Raw genomic sequence first — 23,052 nt, forward strand, 5'->3', positions numbered from 1 at the left:
ATATAAGACCGATAAGCCATAGCCTATATCGTTTCACAGACACAGTTGTCACAAGTGTCACACAGCGCCAGAATAAATTCAACCATAGACGTTTGTCAAATTATCAAATTTAAAACTGGACATACTTTTGTGTATATATAGTGTATGTGGACACCCTTCACATGAGTGGATTTGGCTATTTCAGCCACAACCCATTGCTGACAGGTGTATAAAATCCAGCACACTGCCATGCAATCTCCATAGACAAAAATTGCCAATAGAATGGCCTTACTGAAGAGCTCAGTGACATTCAACATGGCACCGTCATAGGATGCCACCTTTTCAACAAGTCAGTTCATAATATTTCTGCTCTGCTAGAGGTGCCCCGGTCTACTGTAAGTGCTGTTATTGTGAAGTGGAAACATCTATGAGCAACAACCGCTCAGCTGCGAAGTGGTAGGCCATACAAGAATCCTGAAGCTCGTAGCATGCAAAAAGGAGGAATAATCATCTGAGGCTGTTTTTCTTGGTTCGGCCTTAGTTCCAGTCAAGAGAAATCTTAATGCTACAGCATACAACATTCTAGACGATTCCGTGCTTCCAACTTTGTGGCAACAGTTTGGGGAAGGCCCTTTCCTGTTTCAGCATGACAGTGCCCCCATGCACAATGTGAGGTCCATGCAGAAATTTTGTCGAGATTGGTGTGGAAGAACTTGACAAAGCCCTGATCTCAACCCTATCGAACACCTGTGTGATGAATTGGAATGCTGACTGCGAGCCAGGCTTAATCGCCCAACATCAGTGCCCGACCTCACTAATGCTCTTGTGCAATGTTCCAACATATAATATATATAATATATCCCATTTAGCAGACGCTTTTGTCCAAAGCGACTTACAAGTCGGCTGGGGTCACTACTTTTACATATGGGTGGCCCTAGCGGGAATCGAACCCACGACGCTTGGCGTTGCAAGCGCCATGCTCTACCGACTGAGCCACACAGGACCTAGTGGAAAGCCTGAGTGGAGGCTGTTATAGCAGCAAAGGGGGGACCAAATCCATATTAATGCCCATGATTTTGGAATTAGATGTTAGACAAGCAGGTGTCCACATACTTTTGGTCATGTAGTGTATGTCCTGTTTAAGTACACAAATAAAAATGTAACAAACACTTAAAATGACCAACACAGCATGGTCCAATGTAAGTTAAAGTTAGTTGGCAAAGTCCATATCACCATCGGTATCCTCAAGATGTAATAACTTCCTAAAATACTTTTCCGGAGCAGCAAGATTAAAATTGCCTAATGCGAAATTTGTAGGCTAACTATAGGTAGAAGCCCCCGGAAGAGCGCGCAACGCTCATTAAATTATTTTTAATCGTAGCTAAAGTTTGTATTGCTACTGATTCAGTGACATGGTCAGCCTTTACTGCTTGGACTGCAAGTTTTTGTCCCGGTTTTCTGTTAAGTAGCAGTTAGCTGCTAGACATCAAGGGAATGGAGCAGGCAAACACGACCAGTGCCAGCCCACTGGTGTTTTTATCCACAGCTGGGCACAAATGCTTCAGGTGTGAGATGATTTTCATACAATCACAAGTTAGAGATAAGGTGGAACTGGAAATTGGACAGGGAATTGTCTGCCTTAAATGCACCACCATCTAGTATCTTAGGGAAGAGCTCCTCCAGCTGTTAGCTCGGCTGACAGAAAAAATAAGACCTGCTTTCAAAGTACACCGACCTTGCTGTATCCCAGGCAAATCAAATCTCGGTTTTAAATGCCTCCTATAGAAAATCTGTCTAAGTCGGGCAGCGTTGATCTGTCCCAATCCAACAGACAACTCTGCAGCCCATGGGAGAGTGGACACCTGCAAGGCGTAGGACATCGGGGAGGCAGTCTGGCCACCCATCTATCCGAGAAGATCCGATCCGGCTATCAAACAGCTTTGGCCCGCTTGAGACGGACCTACCAACCCCAGGAATCAGCACAGATCCTGGATGTATACCAACAGCCGGTGGCCACCACAGTTTAACAGGTAATTTCCCTATCAGAATCCATCACTGTGGGCAGCTCGATGGTGAGAGATTTTGGACTGCCTATGGTCTGTGGACTGACCGAGGTCCACTGTCACCCAGTAGCAATGTCAATGATGTCAACTCTCTCCTGCCCACGGTTCTGGCCAACTACTCCAAGGGACTCGGGACGTTTCAGCCTTACTATTTGCCCAAAATGAGTGCCTGAAGAAACTGATTTTCGTGACAACTTTGATTTGCTGTGGGTGCAACCAGCACTTTTTAAAAGAGACGGATTCACCCTAACCACCGGGGTTCCAGAATTATTTTGAGCAATTTGCAAACTGTTTTAGAGACTGATAGACAGGATATGGTAGTGTTCCAGTTCTACCTGTAAAAATTTAATTTCTGAATGTTTTGAGCTCTATGGATTTTATCCAACATGTTACTGGGCCCAAAAATCACTTTCTATTGAAATATCCACTATTGTTGATGTTGCTTTATTTGATCACCACTGTGTAAGTCTTACTACCTTGTTGCCCATAGCACAGGGTAAAACTGAACGCATTATTAAGAAACACTATCTTACCTCTGATGTTGCTACATATTTTATTGAGTGTATGAACAATGCCCCATCACTTATTCTGCATTCCTCTTGTAATGATTTAGTTGATAACTTTTAATAGCAAATGGAGGGCAAACATTGATGCTATAGCTCCAGTAAAGTTTTTTTTAAAGGCCAAATCCAAACAGGGAGCCCCTTGGATGAGTGAGGAAACTAATCAATTAAACGGAAATTGCAGAAAGGCAGAGAGGAAGTGGAGAAAGTCAAAGTTGCAGGTCCATTTTGAAATTCTGAGAGAGCATCTTGCCATATATAACAAGGCAATTTGAAATGCCATATATGCTAATTTTTCACTAATAATTAGAAGAATTAGAGAGTGCTCTTCTCGACCATTTATGGCCCCACAAGCATATGTGAACTTTCCTCCACATTTCCTCCACATCTGAATGTGATGAGTTTGTGGCATATTTCAGAGATACCCAGCATAATGTTTGTTACCTTATCAGTCAAGCAAGACCTGATGAGAAGTTTGATATGTGCCCTACTCTTTTTGGTTGACTCCGATGTGCTCAGGAAAGTGATATCAAGAAAGCCTTTGGTTACCTGCAAAACATACAGAATGCTGCAGCATGGGTACTGACCAAGACCAGACGGAGAGTGCACATTGCACTGGTTTTAAGGTCTCTGCTCTGGCTGCCTGTGAGTTATAGAATTTAGTTGAAGATTATTCTATTGGTTTTTAAATCAATCCACATTGTGCACCCCAATACATGTCAGACATGCTTTTAATTTATGCCAGAGAACCTGAGGGGGGCCAACACAGTGGACATTTTCAAAATAAATCTTAAAAGCACACCTTTTTCCTGAGGGTGCTTTTTTGTCATTTTTTTTATTTAAAGTTTTTTTATCCTCTTGTTTGTTGCATAGTAAATATTACATTTTTGTTTTCATTGTTTTTATTTATTTTTTCTTGTGAAGCACACTGTTGCATTCCATGTCTGAAATGTGTTGTGTAAAAAAAAAGAGCGTAGCCTCCCACCTCTGCTATTTGTCAGCACCACCAGCTGGACAGTGCCTCTCTGCGAAGGTAGGTTTGAATGCTTTTCAGAATGGAAAATTACCTTTCAGCTGATGCACTTGTAACATGGATGGTGAGCATCTGTTTCAGGCGCTTGCATACCTCAGGTAAAGTGGTGGTCAGGTAATTTTTCATAAATAATTGCAGCTGCTCACCTGGTGGTTTGCGGAAGGAGGTATCAGCATAGACTACCTGCAGCTCATTTTTCTACCTCCAGTGGTCAAGGAAAGGGTTCGTTTGGATCAGCTGTGTGAAATCTCTGTCAGGAAACCCCTCTTGCTGTGAGTACTCGGGAAATGACCCATGATCAAGAACACAAAAGAAGTCGAGGCTCGTCACGTCAGCAAACCTCTGGGTCATGTGTAGTATGATTCCATCAAGTATCTCCAAGTACAGGCATCAGTATCTGTTTAGGAGGCCTGGGTCATTGTCCGCGTTGTCCCTGCTCAGTCATCCCAGTCACAGTCATCCTGTTATGTACTTGAGTGAAGACCCAAAAGCGGTTTTAACAGAAAACAGAGTTCTTTAATGAAAAACAGGAATGGCATAAATCCTCTTCCAACGTTGACAATGGAACAAAAAGAACGTAGTATAGTGCAGGATGCACCTGCCAGGCAGACTCCGACAGGATAGGACAAGGTGGAAGCAAACGAGACGACAGCTTGCTTCTGGCATCAAAAACACAAACAAGAATCAGACACTGAAAGTAGCAGGAACAGAGAGAGAAATAGAGACCTAATCAGAGGGGGAAGAGAGAACAGGTGTGAAAGAGTGAATGAGCTAGTTAGGGGAGATGTAGAACAGCTGAAGAATGAGAGACAGAGAAGGTAACCTAAAAAGACCAGCAGAGAGAGACAGAGTGAAGAGAAAGGACAGGAACAGACATAACAAGACATGACAGTACCCCCCCACTCACCGAGCGCCTCCTGGCGCACTCGAGGAGGAAACCTGGCGGCAACGGAGGAAATCATCGATCAGCGAACGGTCCAGCACGTCCCGAGAGGGAACCCAACTCCTCTCCTCAGGACCGTACCCCTCCCAATCCACTAGGTACTGATGACCACGGCCCCGAGGGCGCATGTCCAAAATCTTACGAACCCTGTAGATGGGTGCGCCCTCGACAAGGATGGGGGGAGGGACGGCGGGGGGGGCGCGAAGAACGGGCTTAACACAGGAGACATGGAAGACCGGGTGAACGCGACGAAGATAGCGGGGAGAAGAAGTCGCACTGCGACAGGATTAATGACCTGGGAAATACGGAACGGACCAATGAACCGCGGGGCCAACTTGCGAGCTGTCTTAAGGGGAAGGTTCTGAGTGGAGAGCCATACTCTCTGACCGCAACAATATCTAGGACTCTTGGTCCTACGCTTATTAGCGGCCCTCACAGTCTGCGCCCTATTACGGCAAAGTGCCGACCTGACCCCCCTTCCAGGTGCGCTGCAACGCTGGACAAAAGCCTGAGCGGAGGGGACGCAGGACTCGGCGAGCTGAGATGAGAACAGCGGAGGCTGGTACCCGAGGCTACTCTGAAAAGGAGATAGACCGGTAGCAGACGAGGAAGCGAGTTGTGGGCGTACTCTGCCCAGGGGAGCTGTTCTGACCAAGACGCAGGGTTACGAAAAGAAAGACTGCGTAAAATGCGACCAACAGTCTGATTGGCCCGTTCGGCTTGGCCGTTAGACTGGGGATGAAAGCCGGACGAGAGACTGACGGAAGCCCCAATCAAACGGCAAAACTCCCTCCAAAATTGAGACGTGAACTGCGGGCCTCTGTCGGAAACGACGTCAGACGGAAGGCCATGAATTCGGAAAACATTCTCGATAATGATCTGAGCCGTCTCCTTAGCAGAAGGGAGCTTAGCGAGAGGAATGAAATGAGAGAATCTTAGAGAATCTATCGACAACCGTAAGAATAACTGTCTTCCCCGCTGATGAAGGCAGTCCGGTGATGAAATCTAAAGCGATGTGAGACCACGGTCGAGAGGGAATGGGAAGCGGTCTGAGACGGCCGGCAGGAGGAGAGTTCCCAGATTTAGTCTGCGCGCAGACCGAACAAGCGGCGACAAATCGACGCGCGTCACGTTCCCGAGTGGGCCACCAGAAACGCTGGCGAATGGAAGCGAGCGTACCCCGAACGCCGGGGTGGCCGGCTAACTTGGCAGAGTGGGCCCACTGAAGAACGGCCGGACGAGTAGGAACGGGAACGAACAGAAGGTTCCTAGGACAAGCTCGCGGCGACGGAGTGTGAGCGAGTGCTTGCTTTACCTGCCTCTCAATTCCCCAGACAGTCAACCCGACAACACGCCCTTCAGGGAGAATCCCTCGGGGTCGGTGGAGACCTCAGAAGAACTGAAGAGACGAGATAAAGCATCAGGCTTGGTGTTTTTGAGCCCGGACGATAAGAAATAACAAACTCGAAACGAGCGAAAAACAGAGCCCAACGAGCCTGACGCGCATTAAGTCGTTTGGCTGAACGGATGTACTCAAGGTTCCTATGGTCAGTCCAAACGACAAAAGGAACGGTCGCCCCCTCCAACCACTGTCGCCATTCGCCTAGGGCTAAGCGGATGGCGAGCAGTTCGCGATTACCAACATCATAGTTACGTTCTGACGGCGATAAGCGATGAGAGAAAAACGCGCAAGGATGGACCTTGCCGTCAGAGAGAGAGCGCTGAGAAAGAATGGCTCCCACGCCCACCTCTGACGCGTCAACCTCAACAACAAACTGACTAGAGATGTCAGGTGTAACAAGAATAGGTGCGGATGTAAAACGATTCTTAAGAAGATCAAAAGCTCCCTGGGCGGAAACGGACCACTTAAAGCACGTCTTAACAGAAGTAAGGGCTGTGAGGGGAGCTGCCACCTGACCGAAATTACGGATGAAACGACGATAGAAATGACACATCCTATTTGTCATACTGTATATCCCTTGAAACTTCACATCACTTTGATGGCTTTTGATGGATTCAGTGTACTATCAACCCGTACACATGAATGCCTTACATCAAGAGATTTGGTCTGTAGGGTCTGAAACAGTGGTTCTGTGAGTCAATTTTTTTTTCAAATACATGTTTCAGAGCATTGCTCTGGGCAATTTAATCTTTATCCCAGAAGGGCTCAGTTACTGTATGATCCGATCAAAAACAATGTTCAATGATCTCTGGCCTTCGTGCACAGCATGCACTGCTCTAATCCTGGTTCCCAAATGGTATTGTCAACCTCAGTAATCATGGATGTCTTTTTGCATGACCGGATAAAAAAGTTATGAAAACTGTCAGTAGATACAAAAAACATTTATTCTTGAATGCTGGTTGTCTCCCAGTGCTTAAACCAGGTTTAGTTTGTGAGCATAACAATGAATGAATAGGGCATATTGTCAGTGGGTTTTCACGAGCAACTGAACCCCACCTTGCTGCCCACTATACAGTTGTATTTTCTATTGAACTAGGCAAGTCAGTTAAGAAAAAAATATTATTTGCAATGACGGCCTACCCTGGCCAAACCCTATCCCGGACAAAACTGGGCCAATCGTGCGCTGCCTTATGGGTCTCACAATCACGGCCAGTTGTGATACAGCCTGGAATCGAACCAAATCAAATTGTATTAGTCACATGCACAGAATACAACAAGTAATTTAAAGAGCAGCAGTAAAATACCAATAGCGAGACTATATACTGTATAGGGGGGTACCGATACAGAATCAATGTGCGTTGGCACCGGTTAGTTGAGGTACTATGTACATGTAGGTAGAATTATTAAAGTGACTATGCATAGATGACAACAGAGTAGCAGTGGTGTAAAGGGGAGGGGGAGCAATGCAAGTAGTCTGGGCAGCCATTTGACTACACGTTCAGGAGTATTATGGCTTGGGGATAGAAGCTGTTTAGAAGCCTCTTGGACCTAGACTTGGCGCGCTGTTACCGCTTGCCGTGCGGTAGCAGAGAGCACAGTCTAGGACTAGGGTGGCTGGAATCTGACAATTTTATTGCAGGAAGCTTGGCCCCAGGAATGTACTGGGCTGTTCGCACTACCCTCTGTAATGCCTTGAGGTCGGAGGCCAAGCAGTTGTCATACCAGGCAGTGATGTAACCAGTCAGGATGCTCTTGATGGTGCAGCTGTTGAACCTTTTGAGGGTCTGAGGACCCATGCCATATCTTTTCAATCTACTGGGGGGGAGTAGGTTTTGTCATGCCCTCTTCACAAATGTCTTAGTGTGCTTGGACCATTTGAGTTTGTTGGTGATGTGGAACCCAAGGAACATGAAGCTCTCAACCTGCTCCACTGCAACCCCATCGATGAGAATGAGGGCGTGCTCAGTGCTTTTCCTCCCCCCTGTAGTCCACAATCATCTCCTTTTGTCTTGATCGCGTTCAGGGAGAGGTTGGTCTCTGACCTACTCACTATAGGCCGTCTCGTCGTTGTCGGTGATCAGGACTACCACTGTTGTGTCAATGTCAAATTTAATGATGGTGTTGGAGTCATGTCTGGCCGTGCAGTCATAAATGCACAGGGACTACAGGAGGGGACTGAGCACGCACCCCTGGGGGCCCCTGTGTTGAGGATCACCATGGAGGATGTGTTGTTACCAACCTTACCACCGGGGGGTGGCCCGTCAGGAAGTCCAGGATCCAGTTGCAGAGGGAGGTGTTAAGTCCCAGGGTCCTTATCTTATTGACGAGCTTTGAGGGCACTACGGAGTTGAACTCTGAGCTGTAGGCAATGAATAGTATTCTCACAGGTGTTCCTTTTGTCCAGGTGGGAAAGGGCTGTGTGGAGTGTAATAGAGATTGCATCATCTGTGGATCTGTTGGGGTGGCATGCAAATTGGAGTGGGTCTAGGGTTTCTGGAATGATTGTGTTGGTGTGGTGGTCTGCTAAAAACATGTTGGTATTACAGACTCGGACAGGGAGAGGTTGAAAATGTCAGTGAAGACACTTGCCAGATGGTCAGCGCATGCTCACAGTACACGTCCTGGTAATCCGTGAATGTTGACCTGTTTGAAAAGATCTTCACATCGGCTGCGGAGAACGACAGTCGTCTGGAACAGCTGGTGCTGTCATGCATGTTTCAGTGTTATTTGCCTAGAAGCGAGCATAGAAGTAGTTTAGCTCGTCTGGTAGGCTCGTGTCACTCGGCAGCTCTCGGCTGGGCTTCCCTTTGTAGCCTGTAATGGTTTGCAAGCCCTACCACATCCGACAAGCGTCAGAGCCGGTGTAGTACGATTCCAAATTTGATTTCCATTGATATTTTTTGTGTGATTTTGTTGTCAGCACATTCAACTATGTAAAGAAAAAAGTATTTAAAAAGAATATTTCATTCATTCAGATCTAGGATGTGTTATTTTAGTGTTCCCTTTATTTTTTTGAGCAGTGTATATACAGTGGGGAGAACAAGTATTTGATACACTGCTGATTTTGCAGGTTTTCCTACTTACAAAGCATGTAGGGGTCTGTCATTTTTATCATAGGTACACTTCCACTGTGAGAGGGAATCTAAAACAAAAATCCAGAAAATCACAGTGTATGATTTTAAGTAATGAATTTGCATTTTATTGCATGACATAAGTATTTGATACATCATAAAAGCAGAATTTAATATTTGTTTGCAATTACAGAAACCATACGTTTCCTGTAGTTCTTGACCAGGTTTGCACTCCTCCATACAGACCTTCTCCAGATCCTTCAGGTTTCGGGGCTGTCGCTGGGCAATACGGACTTTCAGCTCCCTCCAAAGATTTTCTATTGGGTTCAGGTCTGGAGACTGGCTAGGCCACTCCAGGACCTTGAGATGCTTCTTACGGAGCCACTCCTTAGTTTCCCTGGCTGTTTGTTTTGGGTCGTTGTCATGCTGGAAGACCCAGCCACAACCCATCTTCAATGCTCTTACTGAGGGAAGGAGGTTGTTGGCCAAGATCTCGCGATACATGGCCCCATCCATCCTCCCCTCAATATGGTGCAGTCGTCCTGTCCCCTTTGCAGAAAAGCATCCCCAAAGAATGATGTTTCCACCTCCATGCTTCACGGTTGGGAAGCTCTATTTTTGTCTCATCAGAACACATGACCTTCTCCCATTCCTCCTCTGGATCATCCAGATGGTCATTGGCAAACTTCAGACGGGCCTGGACATGCGCTGGCTTGAGCAGGGGGACCTTGCGTGCGCTGCAGGATTTTAATCCATGGCGGCGTAGTGTGTTACTAATGGTTTTCTTTGAGACTGTGGTCCCAGCTCTCTACATGTCATTGCCGTGTAGTTCTGGGCTGATCCCTCACCTTCCTCATGATCATTGATGCCCCACGAGGTGAGATCTTGAATGGAGCCCCAGACCGAGGATGATTGACCGTCATCTTGAACTTCTTCCATTTTCTATTAATTGCGCCAACAGTTGTTGCCTTCTCACCAAGCTGCTTGCCTATTGTCCTGTAGCCCATCCCAGCCTTGTGCAGGTCTACAATTTTATCCCTGATGTCCTTACACAGCTCTCTGGTTTTGGCCATTGTGGATAGATTGGAGTGTGTTTGAGTGTGTGGACAGGTGTCTTTTATACAGGTAACGAGTTTAAACAGGTGCAGTTAATACAGGTAATGAGTGTAGAACAGGAGGGCTTCTTAAAGAAAAACTCTTACTGGAATTCTTACTGGTTGGTAGGTGATCAAATACTTATGTCATGCAATAAAATGTTAATTGATGAATTAGAAAATCAAACAATGTGATTTTCTGGATTTTTGTTTTAGATTCCGTCTCTCACAGTTGAAGTGTACCTATGATAAAAATTACAAACCACTACATGCTTTGTAAGTAGGAAACACTGCCAATTTTGCAGGTTATCAAATACTTGTTCTCCCCACTGCATATATAATATTTTTACACATCTAACCCATTTTCTTCGGTAGACACAAAACTACCTTCATACTTTTATTTGTTTTTTAAACCGGTACTGGTTACCTTCAGACGAGTCCCGTGACACTTGAGGGGGGTTGTAGAGAAAAACGGAGAACACCGTCATGTCTGTGAAAATCTCCCCTTTCCAACATTAGTTTCTGGCCCAAATGGTTTGGATGCTATCAAACAGAAGTTGGCACACCGACGGTACCGACTTCAGATGAGTCTTTTGACACTTGTGGGGGACAGAGAGCAAAACGGAGAACACCCCCGTGTTTCTGAGAATTTGTAGGTCAAACCGTTCGGACACTACAGTCGTTTGCGTGACAAGAACTTCTTGATGTCTCATGGTCTGTCAAACACTGCTCTAGCTCTGCCACCTTTCTCAGCGGATGCGGAAGTGCGACACTGGCGGATGAAGTGGATTGAGATGCATCCAATGCAAAAAAACAACAACATATCTCTAACTTACAATGATGGATTTTTATGGGGATTTTTTTTTTGTGGCCCTCAGATCCTCAAAAGGTTCCACAGCTGCATCATTGAGAGCTTCTTGACTGCTTGGCATCCGACCTCAAGGCGCTACAAAGGGTAGTGCGTATGTCCCAGTAAATCACTGGGGCCGAGTTTCCCGCCATCCAGGACCTCTATACCAGGTAGTGTCAGAGGAAGGGCCTAAACTATTTTGACTTGCTGTTTATTATCTATCCTGTTGCCTAGTCACTTTACCCCTACCTTTATGTACATATCTACATCGATTACCTTGTACCCATCTATATAGCCATCATGACTCATTGATTCCTCACACTTTTATCCTTGTATTATTTTAGCAGACTCTCTCATCCAGAGCAATTTACAGTAGTGAGTGTATACATTTTCATACGGGTCCCCCATGGGAATCAAACCCTCAACCCTGGCATTGCAACCACCATGCTCTACCAACTGACCTACACGGGACTACTACATTTTTGGGAAGGGCCCGTAAGTAAGCATTTCACTGTTAGTTGACACCAGTTGTGTACGAAGCATGTGAGAAATACAATTAGATTTGATTTGATTCTTTGAATTTAGTCTTGCCATCTGTGTTGAGTTCAATATTACATAAGAATCATTAATGTGCTGTATTTAAGTAGATAATAGTAACACAACTTTCATTCATGTGTAGTAGCAGTTATGAAGTTTATAATAGTGATACAACAATAATACTTAATTTATTAGGTAAATAATAGATAATAACTACTACAAGTGACATAATGCTATGTAAGTTGATAATAGTTACACAACAGTCTTTCACTTAGTGCTCTCCTGTGAGCCGAGAAAAGATTGTTACCTCATCCCTCAGTTCAAAGTTTACCATTTGAAAAACAATTCTGCCACTCTTGACACTTTAGGAATAACAATGTTCATTCATGAAAGGGGATTTGCAAAGCCTCTTAATCCTCCAGTTAATACATTAGCATATCTTTAAAACTTCTTACTGTAGCTAATTGACTTTGAACTGTTTTCCTTCTGCATTTTCTACATTTCAATGTACTTTTTTATATCCTTGATACTTCATGAATTTAATTTATTTTTATAATCCTCTTAAAGCTGCAATATGTAACCTTTTTGGTAACTGGACAAAATTCACATAGAAATGTGTGGTATAGATCTGTCATGCTCATTGAAAGCAAGTCTTAAAAAGCGGTAGATATGTTCTATGTGCACTATTTCTATGCTTCCCTTTCTTAAGTTTTGTTTTTAGTCTTTCACTTTTGGTTTGGTACACCAGCTTCAAACAGCTGAAAATACTATATTTTCACAGCGGTTTAGATGGTACAATTATTCTCTACACTATACTTGTTTGTTTTGTCACATAAAAAGAAATTAGGGAAAACTATTAGAATATTAGCAACCATGAAATGGCTTAGCGATCTCTGCATAGTGCATCTTTAATGATTTGCATGTCCATTCAATGAAAAATGATCCGTAAATTTCAAATGAACCAGGTATCAGTCTTGCTTAATGCATCATAGTTGCTCTTGTATACAGTACTGGCACATTATTTTCTTTTCAACAGTTTGCTGCTGTATGATTGTCTCTCTTTTGTATAACAAGTTATACAAAATCATGATGTATACAACTAGCATATTCATATGGTAATGAATGAAAAATGCAAAAATTGGGAATATTCACTGACCTTTTTATAAAAATATTGGCAAGATGATAGAATAGAGGAGCAGGGTGAGATGAGTAAGTGGACAAGAGTGACAGTGGGGATGAATAGGGACAATCAGAAGTACTGTGCAATCTGGTTTATTACCTTTCCGGCGCTTCATGTTACAGCTAACATGTATGCAAAACCAGGTATCACACTATTAGTTAGCCCAGGTTAAATCAAATTGGTCTGAGTTCAATGGCATTTGCTAATCAACAGTAAGACCTCCACTCAAAATCCCAAAATGTATTTAGCAGTTAATGTATATTTAACAATAAAGAATCAACAAGAAACATGGTTTGTTTGAATGCAGAGGACACCTTCAGTTAAATCATTTGGAACAAACAGACAACATGAATCCCACGAGAAAGGGCAAAACAATCAATGACCAAACCAAACACATTGAGCCTGTTCATTTGACCCTTTTCAACAAAACTAACTGGACATGTTCATTGCTCCACTGACAGAGACATTTTATACAGCAGCTTCTGATGCTGCTACTCACATCTAAGGCCAAGTAATGCATAGTACTGTAGGGGACGGCAAATAACTTGTTTCACAGATGACAGCTTGACTGAATAAATTTTGAGTATAATTTCAGGACATTGACTCTCCCTAAAGATTCATCCCCCTCTGTACTTAGAAACTCGAGAGTTGACAAAGTACATCCAAATTTATTGGGTGGCAATAGTCTAATACTTTCCCAGCAATACAGGCAGCCTTGTACGGTAGCTCAAACACCCCCAGTCCTACACTTGTAAGACAAGGAGAATTTTCCCAGATAGTATGATATTAACACAGAGAAATAGTAACTGTCTTAGTGTACAAATGAGGGATTGGGATTAGGTTCAGATGCTTGTGCCTGTGAGCTATTCCACTGAGTCAGCAGTAATTTGAAGCATTGGTGCAGGGAAAGAGTACAGATCTCTGACTAACCATCTGTACTTTACGCATGATGAAGCTAAGTTAATCAGATATCTGTTTCTCTTTCCAAACCATGGTACTAGAAGTAGTTTCAGTGCCTCCTTTCAGCTTGGTAAGGGGGAACTAAGATGTCTGTGTATACACTACATGATTAAAAGTATGTGGACACCTACTTGTCGAACAACTACTTCCAAAATCATGGGCATTAATATGGATTTAGTCTCCCCTATGCTGCTCTAACAGCTTCCACTCATCTGGGAAGGCTTTCCACTAGATGTTGGAGCATTGATGCGGGGACTTTACTTTTGTGAGGTCGGGCAACGATGAGTGATTAGGCCTGGCTCGCAGTCAGCGTTCCAATTAATCTCAAATGTGTTCGATGGGGTTGAGGTCAGGGCTCTGTACAGGCCAGTCAAGTTCTTCCACACCGATCTCGACAGCATTTCTGTATGGACCTCACTTTGTTTACAGGGGCATTGTCATGCTGTAACAGGAAAGGGCCTTCCCCAAACTGTTGCCACAAAGTTGGAAGCACAGAATCATCTAGAATGTCATTGTACGCTGTAGCGTTAAGATTTCCCCACACTGGAACTAACAGGCCTAATCCAAACCATAAATAACAGCCCCAGACCATTATTCCTACTATTATACCTAAATTTTAAGTTGGCTCTATAGATTTGGGCAGGTAGTGTTCTCCTGGCATCCGCCAAAACCCATATTTGTCCGTCAGACAGCCAGATTGTGAAGCGTGAATAATCATTCCAGAGAACGCGTTTCCACTGCTCCGGAGTCCAATGGCGACAAGCTTTATGTCACTCCAGCCCACGCTTGGCATTGCGCATGGTGATCTTACACTTGTGTGCGGCTACTCGTCCCCTGAAACCCATTTCATGAAGCTCCCGACTAACAGTTCTTATGCTGACGTGGCTTCCAGAGGCAGTTTGGAAATGAGGAAAGACGCTTCAGTACTTTTTACACGCTTCAGTACTCGGCGGTCCCGTTCTGTGAGCTTGTGTGGCCTACTACTTCGCAGCAGAGCCGTTGTTGCGCTGCACTTACAGTTGACAGGGCAGAAATTTGACAAACCGACTTGGTGCTCTGTTAAAAGTCACTGAGCTCTATAGTAAGGCCATTCTACTGCCAATGGAGATTCCATGGTTGTGTGCTCGAATTTATACACTTGTCAGCATCGGTGTGGCTGAAATAGCCGAATCCACTAATTTGAAGGGGTGTCCACATACTTTTGTATATATAGTGTGTGTTGGAGGAGGTTACACAAAGTTTGAAGAGACTCCAGCAGGTTGTAGAATTCCATACCCCTTTTTAACTGCTTGTGATCAAAAACGAATGAAAACACAATCTCTAATAAAAAGGTATTTTGCAAGTACCTCAGTATGATCAGTGTGCAGATTCAATGTCAAACAGTTCTCAATTCCTGCCCCACAGCCGATGACTGATGGCTATCAACGAGTTTTGTGTTTGATACACAGGACAGGGCAGATGTTTTTTGTTTACAATAGTACAAATAGTGTACTCAACACACCGGGAAAGTATATTTTATAGTTTAATCCCAAAATGTTTTACCATTTTGGGATTAAACTATAAAATATGTGCACTGTTAATACAATAGCAAGTGACAGTGTTTTTTTTTCTTCACATTTGTATCAGTCCTTCGCATGACAGTAGGCAGTACTTTGGAAAAGTGCCCAGAGTGAGTGCATTTGGTGATCAAATGAAATTGACTTCTTCATCCTCTGACCCAGAAGCTTCACCGTGATGACATGACGAGTGAGATTCTTAAAGGGGTAGCTGTAAAATTCTGGAGAAATATAGCACTTGTGTGTGTATATACAGTATATAGATATTTATACAATTCAATACACTCATAAATGAGCAAATGTATGCAGTATTTCACTCTTATTGTAATTATTATAGGTAATATTCCATAGAAATCTGGAAAGTTACTTTAAAGGCTAGTAATTTCTGCATTATATCTAATCTAAAAGTTCCTCCAAAACGACAGACGCTGATGTGTACAGCAGCTTGGTAGAGAGCATCCTCACATTCAATATGACAGTCTGGTATGGTAATCTGAGCATGAGGAGCAAAAGCAAACTATCCGGAATAGTAAACACAGCCAGCAAAATAATTGGTCGACTACAGGCACCTTTGAGCACTCTGTTCCACAAGGCAACCAAAAAGAAGACACTGGCTGTCGTTACCGACCCCCTCCCAACCTCTACACCCTCAGTTTGAGAGGCTTCCCTCTGGCCGGCGCTTTAGAATGTCCATGGCCAAGAAGAATGTGTTCAAACATTCAATCGTTCCTTGTGCTGTTGGACTACTAAATGCAAAGTAAATTGTATCGGTATATGTACAGTGGCAAGACAAAGTATGTGAACCCTTTGGAATTATCTGAATTTCTGCATAAATTGGTCATAAAATTAGATCTGATCTTCATCTAAGTCACAAAAACAGACAAACACAGACTGCTTTTAAACTAATAAACACACAAATTATTGTATTTTTCTTGTCTATATTGAATACATAATTAAACATTCAGTGTAGGTTGGGAAAAGTATGTGAACTCCTAGGCTAATGACTTCTCCAAAAGCTAATTGGAGTCAGGAGTCGGCTCACCTGGAGTACAATCATTGAGAAAAGATCGGAGATGTTGGTTCGAGCTGCCGTGCCATATAAAAAAAAATCACAAAATTTGAGTTTGCTATTCACAAGAAGCATTGCCTGATGTGAACCATGCCTCGAACAAAAGAGATCTCAGAAGACCTAAGATTAAGAATTGTTGTTGGAAAGGGTTACAAAAGTAACTCTCAAAGCCTCGATGTTCATCACTCCACGATAAGACAAATTGTCTATAAATGGAGAAAGTTCAGCACTGTTGCTACTCTCCCTAGGAGTGGCCGTCCTGCAAAGACGACTGCAATAGCACAGCGCAGAATGCTCAATGAGGTTAAGAAAAATGTTCGAGCGTCAAAGACTTCCCTGGAACATGCTAACATCTCTGTTGACGAGTCTACGATACGTAAAACACTGAACAAGAATGGTTTTCATGGGAGGACACCACGGAAGAAGTCACTGCTGTCCAAAAAGAATACATTGATGCAAGTCTGAAGTCCGCAAAATAGCATCTGGATGTTCCACAGAGCTACTGGCAAAATATACTGTGGACAGATGAAACTAAAGTTGAGTTGTTTGGAAGGACCACACAACACTATGTGTGGGGGGGAAAGGCACAGCACACCAATATCAAAACCTCATCCCAGCTGTAAAGTATGGTGAAGGAAGCATCATGGTTTGGAGCTGCTTTGCTGCCTCAGGGCCTGGACAGTTTGCTATCATCATCAAGATTATCAAGACATTTTGCAGGAGAATGTAAGGCTATCTGTCTGCCAATTGAAGCTCAACAGAAGTTGGGTGATGCAACAGGACAACGACCCAGAACACGGAAGTAAATCAACAACAGAATGGCTTCAACAGAAGAAAATACGCCTTCTGGAGTGGCCCAGTTAGAGTCCTGACCTCAACCTGTACTTGGGATGCTGTGGCATGACCTCAAAAGAGCGGTTCACACCAGACATCCCAAGAATGTTGCTGAACTGAAACAATTGTGCAAGTCTGATCCGCAACTACAGAAAACGTTTGGTTGAGGTTATTGCTGACAAAGTAGGGTCAACCAGTTATTATAACCAAAGGTTCACATACTTTTCCCACCCTGCAATGTGAATATTTACATTGTGTTCAATAAAGACATGAAAACATATATAATTGTTTGTGTGTTATTAGTTTAAGCAGACTGTGACCAATTTATGCAGAAGTCCAGATCATTCCAAAGGGTTCACATACTTTTTCTTCCCACTATATCCATCTATTTAGTGCAGTTGGTCGTTTGTGAGTGAGTGTATTAAATAATTCCCCTGCATATTATCTTCTTATTTGACCAGATATGATCTCCCATGAGATGATATTCTACTCTACTAAATGAGAGCATTGCCCGATCGCTGTTTAGTCAAGAACCACTGCTAGACAGGCACATCGAATGTGACTGTACTATTTGCCATTGGTGCATATGTTATTCCTGCCTTGTCCTGGATATTAGCACAACTAGGTTAAGACTATTTACACATACTGCTCAACGTTCAACACCATTGTGCCCTCAAAGCTCATCAATAAGCTAAGGACCCTGGGACTAAACACCTCCCTCTGCAACTGGATCCTGGACATCCTGATGGGCCACCCCCAGATGGTAAGGGTAGGCAGCTACACGTCTGCCACGCTGATCCTCAACGCTGGGGCCTCTCAGGGATGTGTGCTCAGTCCCCTCCTGTACTCCCTGTTCACTCATGACTGCACGGCCAGGCACGACTCCAACACCATCATTACATTTGCAGATGACACAACAGTGGTAAGTCTGACATGTACATACTACCTCAAATAACCAGTGCCCCCGCACATTGACTCCTTACCGGCACCTCCTTGTATATATTGTTATTTTTTACTGCTGCTCTTTAATTACTTGTTACTTTTATCTCTTATTCTTATACATATTATAAAAACTTTTTTTTTTCACTGAACTGTTGGTTAGGGGCTTGTAAGTAAGCATTTCACTGTAAGGTCTACACCTGTTGTATTCGGCGCATGTGACTAATACAATTTGATTTGATATTTGCATGAGAATAAATAAGGAAAGCATGAATACATAAAGGATGGATAAAACTCTGTGGGCATTAGGAAACATCTGCTATTCCAGACTGTACCTGGAAGTAAAAAAAAGAAACGAGTCTTGTAAGTATGAAAAAGGTATAGTATGTGAGCCATACTGTGCAATGACAAACCACAATAAGCTATGCAGTTGAACACAATCTGTACATTAACACCACCAAATGAACAGTAAATAAAATTTTACTTGGGGGAGAGCTGACTGTCAATCTGTCTCAACATCTGTCTCTGTAAGATGACACATCAAATCACTTCATGTTGCTCCACATGCAAAACCGGAGCATGTGGAGGAATGAATGAATTGCAAACACTGTTAAACCGCTGCATTAAGTAAAGGTTGCATGTCTGTATGGACATAAATTGACAAGACTACTGACTATGCCACATACATCTAGTTATATTGAATCTAGTCTTGCAGTAGTTGATTTAGAGTTAATGTGGCAATCAGCAGTAGAAACAATAACAAAGCATACTCCACACCCTTATTTCGGTAAAAAACTGAGGTATGGGGCTGGAGAAATAGACACTCTGATAGACAGAGTGATGATGCAAGGACTGAGCATCCATGATCTAAAACTTTGTTATAACCATGTTATGAGGCTATATTGTGTTTGTTTATATATATTTTGTTTGCAAACATTGGAGTAAGGGAAGCTTATATTTTGGGTTCTGATGGGTACGGCAGTTGGACTAAATTCATAAAGCATTGAAATTATATTCTTCAAGAATCAATGGGTACATATCATTCATTTATAAGTCGAAAAATGAATATTTCAACTGCTGACTGCCTCTTTCATGAACATAATTGTAATAAATGACAGGTTCATTTGAGGTGCTTAGTACAGTCCAACTCCTGTAGAGAGATGGCTGGGGGACAATCACACTGCCACTCAGGCTAGGCTGGCTGTCTGATCCCCTAAAAAAAGATTATTGAAAAAAGGTTATTTTGAGTGAACATTGCACATCCCTTCTACATCAATATATCAGTCATCTCTGACAGTTTGTAATTTTGTGGACGGGATAAGCGTGATCTTTAAAAAGCAGCAAAATATCTCCCAGATGGAACTGTGAAATGCAATTGAACTTCAGGCTAAGCCAAGATTTCACAGTAACCACTGTCATGTTGACATTATATCGCAAAGGAAAATGAAGCCTGAACCCCTAGTCATTTGGGTTTCAAGAACAGTTGGGTGGATGAATATGGCATTTGGAGACATTGTTTCTCTGTCAGGTGCAATCTAAAGGAAAAGTGACAATTTGAGCAGGCAGGATGCCATTTTGAGAAGAAAGGAGAATCAGAATTGACCTACTTCTCTCTTGTGAACACACTAAGGCTACTGGGGGTTATCGTAAAAAATAAAAATGCAATGCCTCTGTGTGGAAGTCGACAGAATCATTTTAGAGTGTACAAAAAAGGTGTGAAGAGATTGTTCCGCTGACAAAATACCAAAAATCTCTCTTTGGTTAAACAAAAGAGGACAGGGACTGTGGATTTCACCGTAGGGATGAAAAAACATATTCTACAGCAAATTCACTCACACATCCTACGGGTGTAAAATGCAAAAAGGGCAAAATAGTAGACATGAACAGCATATCATTTTTTGTGTGTTATTTCTCAGTCAGGATGACTAACTAGCATCCAATTTCTTGACACAGAGAACAATCAGGTGCAGCGCTAGTTCATACAGGTAACCCTAGTATTGGCTTCAGCGATGCCTCAGCTGACGTCACACCAACCATATTCTACAAACACTTCCTACCTTAATATGGTGGTCTTTTTAGCTGATCAGTTTTACTCACTCATTCTCTGCTGCCTCTACTGCTGTTGGTTACTCGACAGTGAGCAGTTGCATTTTTTCTTTCATCCAACCACCACCCTAAGCCTCCACCTGTTGGTTCTGTGTTTCCTTCCTGCAGGGGGATTGGTACAATGTACCGTGCTCACTACCTGTGTCATGAGATGCTCATCACAGGCATATAACAGAGTCCCTTGTGAAATGGTGTGAAGCCAATTACTTAGAACTGTATGCACTGTAGACCAAGGAGCTAGTGGTAGATTTTAGGAAAAATAAATATATTTTTAATCCCACTTCTATTAATTGTGAAGAAATTAGCAGTGTTGACTCTTATAAGTACTTGGGTGTAATGGTGGACAACAAACTTAACTGGAAGGAGAATTATCAGTATCTACAAAAATGGCCAATCCAGACTGTACTTCTTAAGTACTGTGAAAGGCCGTACCTATTCACTGACGAAATCCTGGGCGGTACAGAACGAAATGAGAAGCAGAGACAACAAAAAGAAGGAAACTGTATTGGGAGTTCTTCTTTCAACTCTCCCCGGGACCATACAAACAAAGTCCAGGGTAATTTCTATCAAACAAAAAAAACAACGAATAGTTGGTACCACACGCCAATCCAACAGTTTGAGCCGAACCGGGCATCCTACTGTCCTTGAATTCACCTTAGTCTCCGGCTCATAATCACTCTCCCCCCTCTGCCCCTTCAGTCAGATCCTTAAGATAGCCCCATCAATAATCAGTCAATAATCAGTCAATTGGCCTCAGGTGAGCTCATCAGTAATGGCTGTACTGCGGCCCACCTCCAGGAGAGGGCGCCCCAACTTGATCCGACTGATCCCCCCAAGCCAGACCCAGGGGGGCTCGCGCTAGCCGGACATACCAGGTCTCGGCGAGAAAGCGCATCCACGTTGCCGTGTCATTTTCCGGGCTTGTGAACCACCTCGAATTTCAACGGCTGCAGTGCTAGGAACCACCTGGTTATCCGGCTATTGTTGTCCCGCTGTCCAGCCATCCACTTGAAGGAGGGCGTGGTTGGTGACCAGGTGGAAACGTCTCCCCGGGAGGTAGTACCTCAGATACCCTAGCGCCCATTTAATCTCTAGCACCTCTCCCTCCACAGTAGCATAGTTTCACTCCCTTGGGGACAGCTTACGGCTGATATACACAAGGGGTTGTTCCTCCCCCTCCCCCTGCAACAACACGGCCCTTATCCATGTGTCTGATGCGTCTGTGAATACAGTAAAGTCTGGCATCCTCAAAACAGGGTTCATGAATAACAGTCTTAAGTTCATTAAAAGCTTTTTCGGCCCTGTCGGTCCATACCACCCACACTGGTTCTGGATATTCGGGTCAGGTCGGTCGGTGGCGCAGCTATGGTGGAATAGTTTGGTATGAAGTGCCGATAGTATCCTGTCAGTTAGCGGGCCTGGGCCACTCCCGCACCGCCTGTGTTTTCTCCTTCTGGGGTTAGATGAGGCCACTGCTGATAGTGTACCACAAGTATTCGGCTTCGTTTAAGCCTAGGTGGCACTTTTTAGGATTAGCCCTAAGCCTCCAGGCTCGCCAACACAGCACGTACCTTGTTTAGGTGGTTGTCCCAGTCCTCCATGTGTGTGATGACATCGTCAATATAGGCTGTTGTGTAAGCTTAATGGTGTCTGAGCACGGTATCCATCAGTCGTTGGAACTTTGCTGCCGCTCTATGTAGACCGAACGGCATCCGGACGTATTGGAAAAGCTCCTCCGGCATGGCAAAGGTGGTCTTGTGACAATCCTCCGGGCAAATGGGACTTAGCCCTTTGTTAGGTCTAAGGTGGAAATGTACTTAGCTTTCCCTAACCGCTCTATTGGCTCGTCGATGCGTGGCATGGTGTCGGCATCGAATCGGGAGATAGCATTTAAGGCCCTGAAGTCCTTACAACACCGTGTTGACCCATCAGATTTGGGCACCATGTCCCTATTTTTCCCGTACAAATCCATTACACATCTTAACATGCTCTTGATGGTTTTATTCAGACTCTCACACAGTCCATCCGTCTGGGGGTGATAAACACTTGTTCTAATCTGCTCTACACTGTATAGCTTAGATAGGTCTTTCATGAGGGTAATCCTACTCGCAAAAACAACATGACCAACTCCTTGGCTATGTCTTTCATTGCCATGGTGCGTAATGGAATAGCCTCGGGATATTTGGTCGCGTAGTCCACTACTACGAGGATGCATTGGTGTCCTCAGGCTGATCATGGCAGCGGCCCCACTAGGTCCATGGCAATCCGTTCGAATGCCGTTTCTATAATGGGAAGAGGTATCAGGGGATTGCAAAAATGGGACTTGGGGGCCATACACCTGTCGCATGACCTGCAATATTTGGCTACATCTCTCGTCACCCCAGGCCAGTAGAACCGGGTGAGCACCCTCTCAGCCATTTTCTCCCATCCTAAATGTGCGCCCAAGACATGGGACTGGGCAAAGTGCAGCGCAGTGTCTTGAAATGACTTCGGTACTACCAATAGTTCAAACTCCCCATCCCTTCTCCTACATACCCAATATAATAGGCCGTTACATATCGCAAAATATGGGAAACGTAGCTCACCCTCATCCTGTAGCCTCTTCCCATCAATAACTGCCACTTTGGCCATAAGCCTTAGCACCTCCGGATCTCACTGTTGGGCCGTGCCAAACAGACCCATAAGGTCTTCGGAAAGGGACACTGCTGTAGCCATCGGACGGGGTGGGGGGGCGATCTATGTCGCCGTCGTTGGTCTCCATTTCAAACCATGGCCAGGACTTCTCTGGTGTGGACTCGGCGAAGATCTGTCGAAGCCGTTCTCTTTCCTCTTGCCTTCCTATCCTCGTCTGCCTGGCTGGATCCCTCTTCGCC

The 23,052-nt window shown here is 44.0% G+C and overlaps 1 protein-coding gene across 1 annotated transcript in view; it reads right to left on the bottom strand.

The window, feature by feature from the left end:
- Window positions 1-23,052, bottom strand: part of LOC135558854 (corticotropin-releasing factor receptor 2-like) — an 88,497-nt gene that overhangs the window by 25,460 nt on the left and 39,985 nt on the right. The gene's annotated exons all lie outside the window — the stretch shown is intronic.

This window comes from Oncorhynchus masou, chromosome 17 (assembly GCF_036934945.1).
Source record: "Oncorhynchus masou masou isolate Uvic2021 chromosome 17, UVic_Omas_1.1, whole genome shotgun sequence".
Taxonomy (NCBI): domain Eukaryota; kingdom Metazoa; phylum Chordata; class Actinopteri; order Salmoniformes; family Salmonidae; genus Oncorhynchus; species Oncorhynchus masou.